General features: G+C 46.5%; 1 protein-coding gene across 1 annotated transcript in view; it reads left to right on the forward strand.

Moving 5' to 3' along the window:
- Positions 1–9,384, forward strand: part of LOC139556044 (sine oculis-binding protein homolog B-like) — a 29,035-nt gene extending 19,651 nt beyond the window's left edge. The window contains exon 7 of the mRNA XM_071369525.1: positions 6,367–9,384. The gene's annotated coding sequence lies outside the window, so the exon portion shown is untranslated. The remainder of the gene's footprint in view (positions 1–6,366) is intronic.
- The last annotated feature ends 3,381 nt before the right edge of the window (positions 9,385–12,765 follow it).

The following is a 12,765-nucleotide window of genomic DNA, read 5'->3' on the forward strand; positions in this document are numbered from 1 at the left end:
CTGTCTGTCCCTTCCTCTGGCCTAGCTGTAACCCTAGAGCTGTCTGTCTGTCTGTCTGTCTGCCCCTTCCTCTGGCCTAGCTATAACCCTAGAGCTGTCTGTCTGTCTTTCTGCCCCTTCCTCTGGCCTAGCTACACCCTAAAGCTGTCTGTCTGTCTGTCTGTCTGCCCCTTCCTCTGGCCTAGCTGTAACCCTAGAGCTGTCTGTCTGTCTGCCCCTTCCTCTGGCCTAGCTATAACCCTAGATATGTCTGTCTGTCTGTCTGTCCCTTCCTCTGGCCTAGCTATAACCCTAGATATGTCTGTCTGTCCCTTCCTCTGGCCTAGCTATAACCCTAGAGCTGTCTGTCTGTCTGTCCCTTCCTTTGGCCTAGCTATAACCCTAGAGCTGTCTGTCTGTCTGTCCCTTCCTCTGGCCTAGCTATAACCCTAGAGCTGTCTGTCTGTCTGTCTGTCTGTCTGCCCCTTCCTCTGGCCTAGCTATAACCCTAGAGCTGTCTGTCTGTCTGTCTGCCCCTTCCTCTGGCCTAGCTGTATCCGTAGAGCTGTCTGTCTGCCCCTTCCTCTGGCCTAGCTATAACCCTAGAGCTGTCTGTCTGTCTTTCTGCCCCTTCCTCTGGCCTAGCTATAACCCTAAAGCTGTCTGTCTGTCTGTCTGTCTGTCTGCCCCTTCCTCTGGCCTAGCTGTAACCCTAGAGCTGTCTGTCTGTCTGCCCCTTCCTCTGGCATAGCTATAACCCAAGAGCTGTGTGTCTGTCTGTCTGTATGCCCCTTCCTCTGGCCTAGCTATAACACTAGAGCTGTCTGTCTGTCTGTCTGCCCCTTCCTCTGGCCTCGCTGTATCCGTAGAGCTGTCTGTCTGCCCCTTCCTCTGGCCTAGCTATAACCCTAGAGCTGTCTGTCTGCCCCTTCCTCTGGCCTAGCTATAACCCTAAAGCTGTCTGTCTGTCTGTCTGTCCCTTCCTCTGGCCTAGCTGTAACCCTAGAGCTGTCTGTCTGTCTGTCTGTCTGCCCCTTCCTCTGGCCTAGCTATAACCCTAGAGCTGTCTGTCTGTCTTTCTGCCCCTTCCTCTGGCCTAGCTATAACCCTAAAGCTGTCTGTCTGTCTGTCTGTCTGTCTGCCCCTTCCTCTGGCCTAGCTGTAACCCTAGAGCTGTCTGTCTGTCTGCCCCTTCCTCTGGCCTAGCTGTATCCGTAGAGCTGTCTGTCTGTCTGCCCCTTCCTCTGGCCTAGCTGTATCCGTAGAGCTGTCTGTCTGTCTGCCCCTTCCTCTGGCCTAGCTGTATCCGTAGAGCTGTCTGTCTGCCCCTTCCTCTGACATAGCTATAACCCTAGATATGTCTGTCTGTCTGTCTGTCTGTCTGTCTGTCTGTCTGTCCCTTCCTCTGGCCTAGCTATAACCCTAGAGCTGTCTGTCTGTCTGTCCCTTCCTCTGGCCTAGCTATAACCCTAGATATGTCTGTCTGTCTGTCTGTCCCTTCCTCTGGCCTAGCTATAACCCTAGAGCTGTCTGTCTGTCTGTCCCTTCCTTTGGCCTAGCTATAACCCTAGAGCTGTCTGTCTGTCTGTCCCTTCCTCTGGCCTATCTATAACCCTAGAGCTGTCTGTCTGTCTGTCTGCCCCTTCCTCTGGCCTAGCTATAACCCTAGAGCTGTCTGTCTGTCTGTCTGCCCCTTCCTCTGGCCTAGCTGTATCCGTAGAGCTGTCTGTCTGCCCCTTCCTCTGGCCTAGCTATAACCCTAGAGCTGTCTGTCTGTCTTTCTGCCCCTTCCTCTGGCCTAGCTATAACCCTAAAGCTGTCTGTCTGTCTGTCTGTCTGCCCCTTCCTCTGGCCTAGCTGTAACCCTAGAGCTGTCTGTCTGTCTGCCCCTTCCTCTGGCATAGCTATAACCCAAGAGCTGTGTGTCTGTCTGTCTGTATGCCCCTTCCTCTGGCCTAGCTATAACACTAGAGCTGTCTGTCTGTCTGTCTGCCCCTTCCTCTGGCCTAGCTGTATCCGTAGAGCTGTCTGTCTGCCCCTTCCTCTGGCCTAGCTGTAACCCTAGAGCTGTCTGTCTGTCTGCCCCTTCCTCTGGCCTAGCTATATCCCTAGAGCTGTCTGTCTGTCTGCCCCTTCCTCTGGCCTAGCTTTAACCCTAGAGCTGTCTGTCTGCCCCTTCCTCTGGCCTAGCTATAACCCTAGAGCTGTCTGTCTGTCTGTCCCTTCCTCTGGCCTAGCTATAACCCTAGAGCTGTCTGTCTGCCTGTCTGCCCCTTCCTCTGGCCTAGCTATAACCCTAAAGCTGTCTGTCTGTCTGTCTGCCCCTTCCTCTGGCCTAGCTTTAACCATAGACAGACAGACAGCTCTGTCTGCCCCTTCCTCTGGCCTAGCTTTAACCATAGAGCTGTCTGTCTGTCTGTCTGCCCCTTCCTCTGGCCTAGTTGTATCCGTAGAGCTGTCTGTCTGTCTGCCCCTTCCTCTGGCCTAGCTGTATCCGTAGAGCTGTCTGTCTGTCTGCCCCTTCCTCTGGCCTAGCTGTATCCGTAGAGCTGTCTGTCTGCCCCTTCCTCTGACATAGCTATAACCCTAGATATGTCTGTCTGTCTGTCTGTCTGTCCCTTCCTCTGGCCTAGCTATAACCCTAGAGCTGTCTGTCTGCCCCTTCCTCTGGCCTAGCTATAACCCTAAAGCTGTCTGTCTGTCTGTCTGTCTGTCCCTTCCTCTGGCCTAGCTGTAACCCTAGAGCTGTCTGTCTGTCTGTCTGTCTGCCCCTTCCTCTGGCCTAGCTATAACCCTAGAGCTGTCTGTCTGTCTTTCTGCCCTTCCTCTGGCCTAGCTATAACCCTAAAGCTGTCTGTCTGTCTGTCTGTCTGCCCCTTCCTCTGGCCTAGCTGTAACCCTAGAGCTGTCTGTCTGTCTGCCCCTTCCTCTGGCCTAGCTATAACCCTAGAGCTGTCTGTCTGTCTGTCCCTTCCTTTGGCCTAGCTATAACCCTAGAGCTGTCTGTCTGTCTGTCCCTTCCTCTGGCCTAGCTATAACCCTAGAGCTGTCTGTCTGTCTGTCTGTCTGCCCCTTCCTCTGGCCTAGCTATAACCCTAGAGCTGTCTGTCTGTCTGTCTGCCCCTTCCTCTGGCCTAGCTGTATCCGTAGAGCTGTCTGTCTGCCCCTTCCTCTGGCCTAGCTATAACCCTAGAGCTGTCTGTCTGTCTTTCTGCCCCTTCCTCTGGCCTAGCTATAACCCTAAAGCTGTCTGTCTGTCTGTCTGTCTGCCCCTTCCTCTGGCCTAGCTGTAACCCTAGAGCTGTCTGTCTGTCTGCCCCTTCCTCTGGCATAGCTATAACCCAAGAGCTGTGTGTCTGTCTGTCTGTATGCCCCTTCCTCTGGCCTAGCTATAACACTAGAGCTGTCTGTCTGTCTGTCTGCCCCTTCCTCTGGCCTCGCTGTATCCGTAGAGCTGTCTGTCTGCCCCTTCCTCTGGCCTAGCTATAACCCTAGAGCTGTCTGTCTGCCCCTTCCTCTGGCCTAGCTATAACCCTAAAGCTGTCTGTCTGTCTGTCTGTCCCTTCCTCTGGCCTAGCTGTAACCCTAGAGCTGTCTGTCTGTCTGTCTGTCTGTCTGTCTGTCTGTCTGCCCCTTCCTCTGGCCTAGCTATAACCCTAGAGCTGTCTGTCTGTCTTTCTGCCCCTTCCTCTGGCCTAGCTATAACCCTAAAGCTGTCTGTCTGTCTGTCTGTCTGCCCCTTCCTCTGGCCTAGCTGTAACCCTAGAGCTGTCTGTCTGTCTGCCCCTTCCTCTGGCATAGCTATAACCCAAGAGCTGTGTGTCTGTCTGTATGCCCCTTCCTCTGGCCTAGCTATAACACTAGAGCTGTCTGTCTGTCTGTCTGCCCCTTCCTCTGGCCTCGCTGTATCCGTAGAGCTGTCTGTCTGCCCCTTCCTCTGGCCTAGCTGTAACCCTAGAGCTGTCTGTCTGTCTGCCCCTTCCTCTGGCCTAGCTATATCCCTAGAGCTGTCTGTCTGTCTGCCCCTTCCTCTGGCCTAGCTTTAACCCTAGAGCTGTCTGTCTGCCCCTTCCTCTGGCCTAGCTATAACCCTAGAGCTGTCTGTCTGTCTGCCCCTTCCTCTGGCCTAGCTGTGTCCGTAGAGCTGTCTGTCTGCCCCTTCCTCTGGCCTAGCTATAACCCTAGAGCTGTCTGTCTGTCTGTCTGTCTGTCCCTTCCTCTGGCCTAGCTATAACCCTAGAGCTGTCTGTCTGTCTGTCCCTTCCTCTGGCCTAGCTGTAAGCCTAGAGCTGTCTGTCTGTCTGTCTGTCTGTCCCTTCCTCTGGCCTAGCTGTAACCCTAGAGTAGTGAGGAGTGCCAGGTTACTGAGATTCTCTCTCTTTGGCGCCATTCCAGTTTAGTGGCCATGCGCATATTGTGTGACCCATGTGTGTGTGTGTGTCTTCATTGCACCGGACAAGTTCAATCAAACAGTGCTGTATTCAAATCCGTTTTGAACCCAGGTCTGGTGAGAAAGTGTGTGTGTGTGTGTGTCTGAGTGAGGTCCACTGGTCAGCAACTCACCAAACACACCACGCTGTGATATTATTTTCTACTATGAGCCTCCACTCTTCTGCCCCAGCCGTCTTTCTGGTGTTGTCGTGGAGACGGTGGCGATCATCAGACTTGGCGGCGCTGTGGATATGTGTGTTTGTGTGCTGTGAATATGAGAGCCAGCCCTCAGTGATAGAGCTCTGGGGCTTCAGAAAACGGAGCAGTAGAACCGGAGAGATCCGGTTCCGTGTGTCATCATAATGACTAGCCTAGGCCCCGGCTCTCAGTCTAGTGGTGTAGAATCTTCTCCTCTCACTAAGTAGCATTCTCTCATCTTCTCTCTCCTCCCCTCTCTTCTCTCCTCATTCTTTTCTCCTCTCTCTTCTCCTTTCCTCTCATCTCCCATTTCCTTCTGTCTCCTCACAGCTTCTTCTTCTTCCTGTGAACCAGATGTTCTATGGAAAACATACAGTAGATTACAGTAACAACCCTAACGACCAATCATATTGGAACCCTCCTTACTTTCGACCAATCAGATTGTTCTCCGGTTTCCCCTTTCCAGATTGTTCATTCAAATGGTCCTGTTGCCACCCAGAGCTGTGTGTGATTATGTGCTCATGTTTCAGTTTTACATCCTGGGCTTAATGTACACATGATGACAGAAAAGATTTTCATTTCCAGTTACCTCTACTTACTCCCTTTTCCCATCGCATATCAAAAACCTTGAAAGGTCAAGGGTCATCTTAATAAAAGATGGCTATTGGCAGAGAGTGACACATAACCCCATAACTGGTTTTAACTGGTTTAACGTATACTCCCAACAGCAACATGCCAGAAGTATTAAACGATTTGCTTTTGCAGAGAGCGATGTCCCTGCTTCACCCTTTGTCATTTGTTGTGGTTTTGCGCGGTCCGCCGGTCCCCTTAGTAACCAATACATATGAAAATCACAGTGTGTTGCCAGCATTGCGCAGACGGATTTATTGCTTGGTGTTCTATGTAAGGGGAGCCGGTGTGTGTGTGTGTGTGTGTGTGTGTGTGTGTGTGTGTGTGTACATACGTGCACGCGTGCCCGTGTGTAATGGGAGCTGGGCTGCGTTCATAGTCGACTGATTTTAGTTTAGCACCTCTCAGCGCCGAGGGGAATATGGTTATCTAGTTCCATTGTGTTCACTGCTAAAAGTCTTCTTAAAAAAACATTTAAAGTATTTTAGCTCTGACAGAATCAACAGGCCAACTGGAGGATTTCACCTCAGGAAATAGGCCGGTTTCGTCTCAGTTTTCCCTGCCTTTATTTGGGCTATTTTATTGCCATGCGGAAATGGATCCCTCCACATTGGTTTTTGCAGAGCATTTGAAACTAAAACGGAGAGGGACACAGGGAGTAGAGTTAGAGAGTACGGAGAGCAATGGCTTCTTGGCCCCTCGTACGTGTGCATGTGCGTGTGCATGTGCGTGTGTGTCTGTCCTCTTGTCCGCCTATGCATTTTTACTCCCCAAAAAGTCCTGAAAATTCACGAAAACAGAGCTGTTTGTGTGTGTGTGGTGTGTGTCTGTGCGTGCGTGTATGTTTGTGTGCGTGTGGTGTGTGTCTGTGCGTACGTGTCTGTGTGTGTGTGCATGTGTTCAGCACAGATGTTCTTGGTTTGATAGTGCCCTAAACCTCATTCTCACAGGGACTGGCTGGATTAAGGAATGGAGGATTGATAGACGGCAGATCTACAATCTAAGACTGTAATATGGATGTAAATGGAACTGAAATTGACATTTTTCTCGCTCTCATCCCTCCCTGCCTCTCTCCCTCCCTGTCTTTCTCTCTCCGTTTTTCTCTCTCTCTCTGTATGTGATGAACAGGCTCACTGTACAGCGGTGCCAGATCCAGTGCCCCGCCCTCTTGGGTACATCACCAGCACCAACGCCCTCCCTCCAACCCATTACTCAGCCACCTGGGAGATCAACTCCACCCTTCTTCTGACCATGAGGTGCCAATCAAGGAAGCAGTCCAATGGGAGAAGCAGTCCAAGAGTTCAATGTGGACTTCCAGTACATTCACAGCACAAGAGTGTGTGTATGTTTGCGTGTGTGTGTGTGTGTGTGTGTGTGTGTGTGTGTGTGTGTGTGTGTGTGTGTGTGTGTGTGTGTGTGTGTGTGTGTGTGTGTGTGTGTGTGTGTGTGTGTGTGTGTGTGTGTGTGTGTGTGTGTGTGTGTGTGTGTGTGTGTGTGTATATGCACGTTGCATGTACCTTTATGTGGCATTTCTGGACCTTCCCAAGGGACAGACAATTCTATCTCTGATCTCTCCCATAGTCCAGGAGCCTATGAAGCCAGCCCAAAGAGCACACTCAGCCCAGTTCCCAGATACAATCCTCAGCCATAGTCAGGGGCTCTACACTCCACTAGATGGTAGGCTGCTAGGCTACGATCATCAACCTTGTGTGGTCTTCTCCAATGGAGGCTGAACCTGATCTCTTTCCTGGGGAAACGGTTTGTTTTCTCTGCCCGGCTCCACACAAAGAGTCACATTGTTCCTCTCCCCCATATCCCACACTGACTCTCCTACTCTGGTTTTGGGTTACCTGGCTAACAGGGACTCAGGCTTCAGGAGGAGTTTGTCTTTTTAAATTGTTCTGTCTGACAGAGGGCCAGGAATATGTGTACCCTTCTCCTTCTTTCCTGTCCTTTCCACCCCGCAGTCCCCTCTCCAATGGTACACACACTAGTCCTAAAGTGCGACTCTGACACCAATTGCTTGTTAATGTCCTCTTCCCCTTCTATTTCCCCCCTCTATGGACGACGGTCAGTTCAGCATTGTTCTCTGGTGGTTTTCTGTTTGAAAGAGGGATGGAGTCCCTTGGGGCAATGAAAAATGACAAAATAATTTAAACAATGTAATATGATAATGAAAGCGAGAGGGCGCAAGTCCCATATATCATGAAATCCACTATTTGTGACTTGCCTGAGACCGGAAGACTTGTGTCAGCTCCCCAAAACTAATGCCTAGGTTTTGACTCAAAGGGCTAACACAGTCTTGTGGTGCGCCGGAGACCCAGCTTTCGAACCCAGTCATATGATTTACAACACTGACTCGGCCATGGGACAGAGGTAGATCATTTCAGTGTCCAAACCCACTCACTCTGTTGACGCTCTTTATCTTAATCAGATGACTCCTTTTGGTGGGTTTGGGCAGTCATGTTACCAGCCATGGTATTATTTTGAACTGTCAAAGGCTGCAAAAAGCAGCTATCAGTATTACATTTTCCCCTAGCCTGGGGGGTTCATAATGATGATACTAACTATAAACCTGGTCCCAGATCTGTTCATGCTGTCTTGCCCACTCTTCTGGTCATTGTCATGCCAAACAGCACAAACAGATCTGGGATTAGCCTGAAAACGATCTAGTGGTAGCTAGCCATCATCATCTGGAGGCCTTGCCAACACTCATCGTCACATTGTGAGAATTCACTTTTAGTTTTTGCTTTACCTAGACTTTGACTTTATATTAATTTATGAATGATGCCTTCGTAGATCTCCAGAAAGTGCTTTATTGATTGTTATTTTGATCCTGATTATTATACTGTACTTACCAGTGTCCAAATGTTTTGTTTGAATTTGTCCACTAGAGTGCAGTGTCTGTCTTTGGAACATAGCAACTACCTGTCTCATATACCTTCTATAAATAGAGTTTTCAATAGCGTACACAAGTGTTCATTCAACCATACATTTAGTGCCAATTATAAGTCTTGTCTTTTTTCATGACAGCCCAGTTTCAACAATGCCTCGATCTATGCCTCGATCCAGCCACAGAACATCACCTATTGCCATCACTATAGCCAAAGTAGAACATTGCCACAACCATAGAAATACAATTCCTAGAAGGATGTCCCCATTCAAGTCAATGAGGCCATAATGGGTCATTCTATTTCTATGGCCACAACAACATTGCCAAGTCATTGGCTGGAAAGCAGACTCCTTGCTGCGGGGGAGTGACCACACTGGCTTTCCAGGGTCTTTCTATAGTCATGACCTCGAATAGCCTCCTGACCCACACACACACACACACTCCCCTCCCTCGCACACCCACACAAACACGCACACACATGCCTCTGCCATTTCAAAACTGCATTCCAAAAAGCACGTCAATCAGCATGTGTAACCATGGTGAAAAGTAGCTCATTCCAGTCAACATGCTCACCTTAGGTTATACCCTGTAGTGTCATTGTAATCTTAGTCTGGCCAAGGGACTGTGTCAACAACTAGTATATGAGTCAGCGGTGGCGTCAATTGGCGTCTCTCTATACTATCAGTCTTGTGATATCGGGCGTACTCCCCTAGCCATACCTTAGTGCAGTGTTTCCCAACCCTGGTCCTCCAGGACCCCCAACAGTACACAGTTTAGTTGTAGCCTTTGACAAACACACCTCATTCAACTCATTGAGGGCTTGATGATTAGTTGACAAATGAATCAGGTGTTCTTGTCCATGGTTACAATAAAAATGTGTACTGTTGGGGGTTGTGGAGGAGCAGTGTTGGGACACAATGCTTTAGTGGCCAAGAAGTGAACAAAAAACTGCCATGGTATATTGAACATCTGCCTATAGTAACTAACTAACTCAAACCCTAACCCTATAGTATACTACACCTACCATTACTGTCCCTTACCTGTTTATTCAATACTTTGGGGGGAAATTGGAAAGAACAAAAAAATGCTAAGTTGTCTGAAATCCATAGATTGTGGACTCGGGACATGTAGGGCACCGTATACTTGACAATTCACAGATTGTTTGTATTTAGACCTAAATGAATAGGATCAACTGGGAGCTGTTTGGTGGAGACCTATTTGTAAAGTGAATAAAGGCTATTCTGAGAACAACAGCATCATGTGTTATGTCATCGTTTACTTTGTATTACAGAACAAATATACTTTTCAATGGAAAATGGTCCAAGTATAGCAACCAAGGTCAAAACTATTCACTGAAACGTTGTAACATCCGGATGTGGGATAGATAACATTCTCTCTGCCATACCTTGGTTGTATCCAAAATGTCACCTTATTCCCTATACAGTGCACAACTTTTGATCTGAGCCCTATGCACTATATAGTCCACTGCTTTTGACCAGAGCCCACAATATGGTTCAATTTGGGATGCAAGCCTTTATCTCAGTTAATGAAGTTGTTACAATTAAGCAATAATGCACGACGGGATGTGGTATATGGCCAATATACCACGGCTAAGGGCTGTTCATAGCACGACGCAAAGCGGAGTTGGCCATATACCAAAAACCCCTGAGGTGCCTTATTGCTATTATAAACTGGTTACCAATGTAATTAGAACAGTCAAAATAAACGCTTTGTCATTCCCATGGTATACGGTCTGATATACCACGGCTGTCAGCCAATCAGCATTCAGGGCTCGACCTCACCCAATTTATACTTTAACACATTTGACAGAATGACAGAATATCTGGAATGATTTATTCTATAAAATGTCTAGCATACTTTTACAACCTTTGTTTTGAATACAGATTCCAGTTTTGATTTGATAAAAATACATAAAATCTATAGAATGCCATTAAAAGCGGTATAAATCAATAACTAATTCGAAGTTTGTCACAGAAACATAAAACTAGGTATGATTTATTCTATAAATGTCTAGTAAACTTTTACAATATTTTATTTGAGTAAACATTCTAGTTCTGATAGAAATACATAACATCTATAAAATGTCATTTAAAGCGATATAAATCAATAACCTTTTCACAGATTATGACAGAAGAATCAAACTAGGTATGATTTATTCTATAAATGTCTAGCATACTTTTACAATATTTTTTTCGGAAAAATTCCAGTTTTGATTTGATAGAAATACATAAAATCTATAAGATGCCATTTAAAGCGGTATAAATCAATAACTAATTCACTGTTTGACACAGAAACATCAAACTTCATATGATTTATTCTATAAATGTCTAGCATACTTTTACAACCTTCTGTTTAGAGTAAACACTACAGTTTTGATTTGATATAAATACATAAAATCTATAAGATGCCCTTTAAAGCGGTATAAATCAATAACTAACTCGCTGTTTGACACAGAAACAAACTTTGTATGACTTATTCTATAAATGTCTAGCATACTTTTACAACCTTCTGTTTTGAGTAAAAATTCCAGTTTTGATTTGATAGAGGGCATGTAGTCCGTCTAGAGGGCGTGTGGTCAAAGTTCTAACGAGTCTGTTATACCCTATTAGAAGGGGCCTGGCAGAAAATTCTGCATCTTCAGTCATATTAGATTACAGGAAAAAACTACGTGATGAAGGGGTCAGGCCTGACTAACAGAGAAGACCGGTGGATGGATCAAGAAGACCAAGAGGATCAACATGGACATTCCACAGTGGAGATAAGGAAAACTAAGAGTGAACCATAACATACATTACCGTTCAAAAGTTTGGAGTCACTGTTTTTGAAAGAAAAGCAAATTTTTTTGTCCATGAAAATAAGATCAAATTGATCATAAATACAGTGTAGACAATGTTAATGTTGTAAATGACTATTGTAGCTGGAAATGGCAGATTTTGGGGGGGAATATCTACATTTCCATACAGAGGCCCATTATCAGCAACCATCACTCCTGTGTTCCAATGGCACGTTGTGTTAGCTAATCCAAGTTTATCATTTGAAAAGGCTAATTGATCCTATGAGGACCTTGTGGATCAGATTTACCATTATACCCATTGATCAAACGTATAACAGACAGACACTGCTAAAAAGGTGTTGTTTGTGATATCTACACTCAGTTGCCACTTTATTAGGTTCGCCATCCTATTCACGAAAATAAATTGCTCCTACATACAGTTGAAGTCGGAAGTTTACATACACCTTAGCCAAATACATTTAAACTCAGTTTTTCACAATTCCTGACATTTAATCCTGGTAAAAATTCCCTGTCTTCGGTCAGTTAGGATCACCACTTAATTTTAAGAATGTGAAATGTCAGAATAATAGTAGAGAGAATGATTTATTTCAGCTTTTATTTCTTTCATCACATTCCCAGTGGGTCAGAAGTTTACATACACTCAATTAGCATTTGGTAGCATTGCTTTTAAATTGTTTAACTTTGGTAAAACATTTCGGGTAGCCTTCCACAAGCTTCCCACAATAAGTTGGGTGAATTTTGGCCCATTCCTCCTGACAGAGCTGGTGTAACTGAGTCAGGTTTGAAGGCCTCCTTGCTTGCACACGCTTTTTCAGTTCTGCCCACAAATGTTCTATAGGATTGAGGTCAGGGCTTTGTGATGGCCACTCCAATACCTTGACTTTGTTGTCCTTAAGCCATTTTCTCCACAACTTTGGAAGTATGCTTGGGGTCATTGTCCATTTGGAAGACCCATTTGTGATCAAGATTTAACTTCCTGACTGATGTCTTGAGATGTTGCTTAAATATATCCACATAATTTTCCAGCCTCATGATGCCATCTACTTTGTGAAGTGCACCAGTCCCTCCTGCAGCAAAGCAACCCCACATCATGATGCTGCCACCCTCGTGCTTCATGGTTGGGATGGTGTTCTTCGGCTTGCAAGCCTCCCCCTTTTTCCTCCAAACATAACAATGGTCATTATGGCCAAACAGTTCTATTTTTGTTTCATCAGACCAGAGGACATTTCTCCAAAAAGTATGATCTTTGTCCCCATGTGCAGTTGCAAACCGTAGTCTGGCTTTTTTATGGAGGTTTTGGAGCAGTGGCTTCTTCCTTGTTGAGCGGCCTTTCAGGTTATGTCGATATAGGACTCGTTTTACTGTGGATATAAATACTTTTATACCTGTTTCCTCCAGAGTCTTCACAAGGTCCTTTGCTCAAATTATGTCAATTAGCCTATCAGAAGCTTCTAAAGCCATGACATAATTTTATGGAATTTTCCAAGCTATTTAAAGGCACAGTCAACTTAGTGTTCAAAGGGGGAGACACTCTAGACCCAAACAGCTATAGACCTATATCTATCCTACCCTGCCTTTCTAAGGTCTTCGAAAGCCAAGTTAACAAACAGATTACCGACCATTTCGAATCCCACCATACCTTCTCCGCTATGCAAACTGGTTCCAGAGCTGGTCATGGGTGCACCTCAGCCACGCTCAAGGTCCTAAACGATATCATAACCGCAATCGATAAGAGACATTACTGTGCAGCCGTATTCATCGACCTGGCCAAGGCTTTCGACTCTGTCAATCACCACATTCTTATCGGCAGACTCAACAG

This window comes from Salvelinus alpinus, chromosome 27, assembly GCF_045679555.1.
Source record: "Salvelinus alpinus chromosome 27, SLU_Salpinus.1, whole genome shotgun sequence".
NCBI lineage: Eukaryota > Metazoa > Chordata > Actinopteri > Salmoniformes > Salmonidae > Salvelinus > Salvelinus alpinus.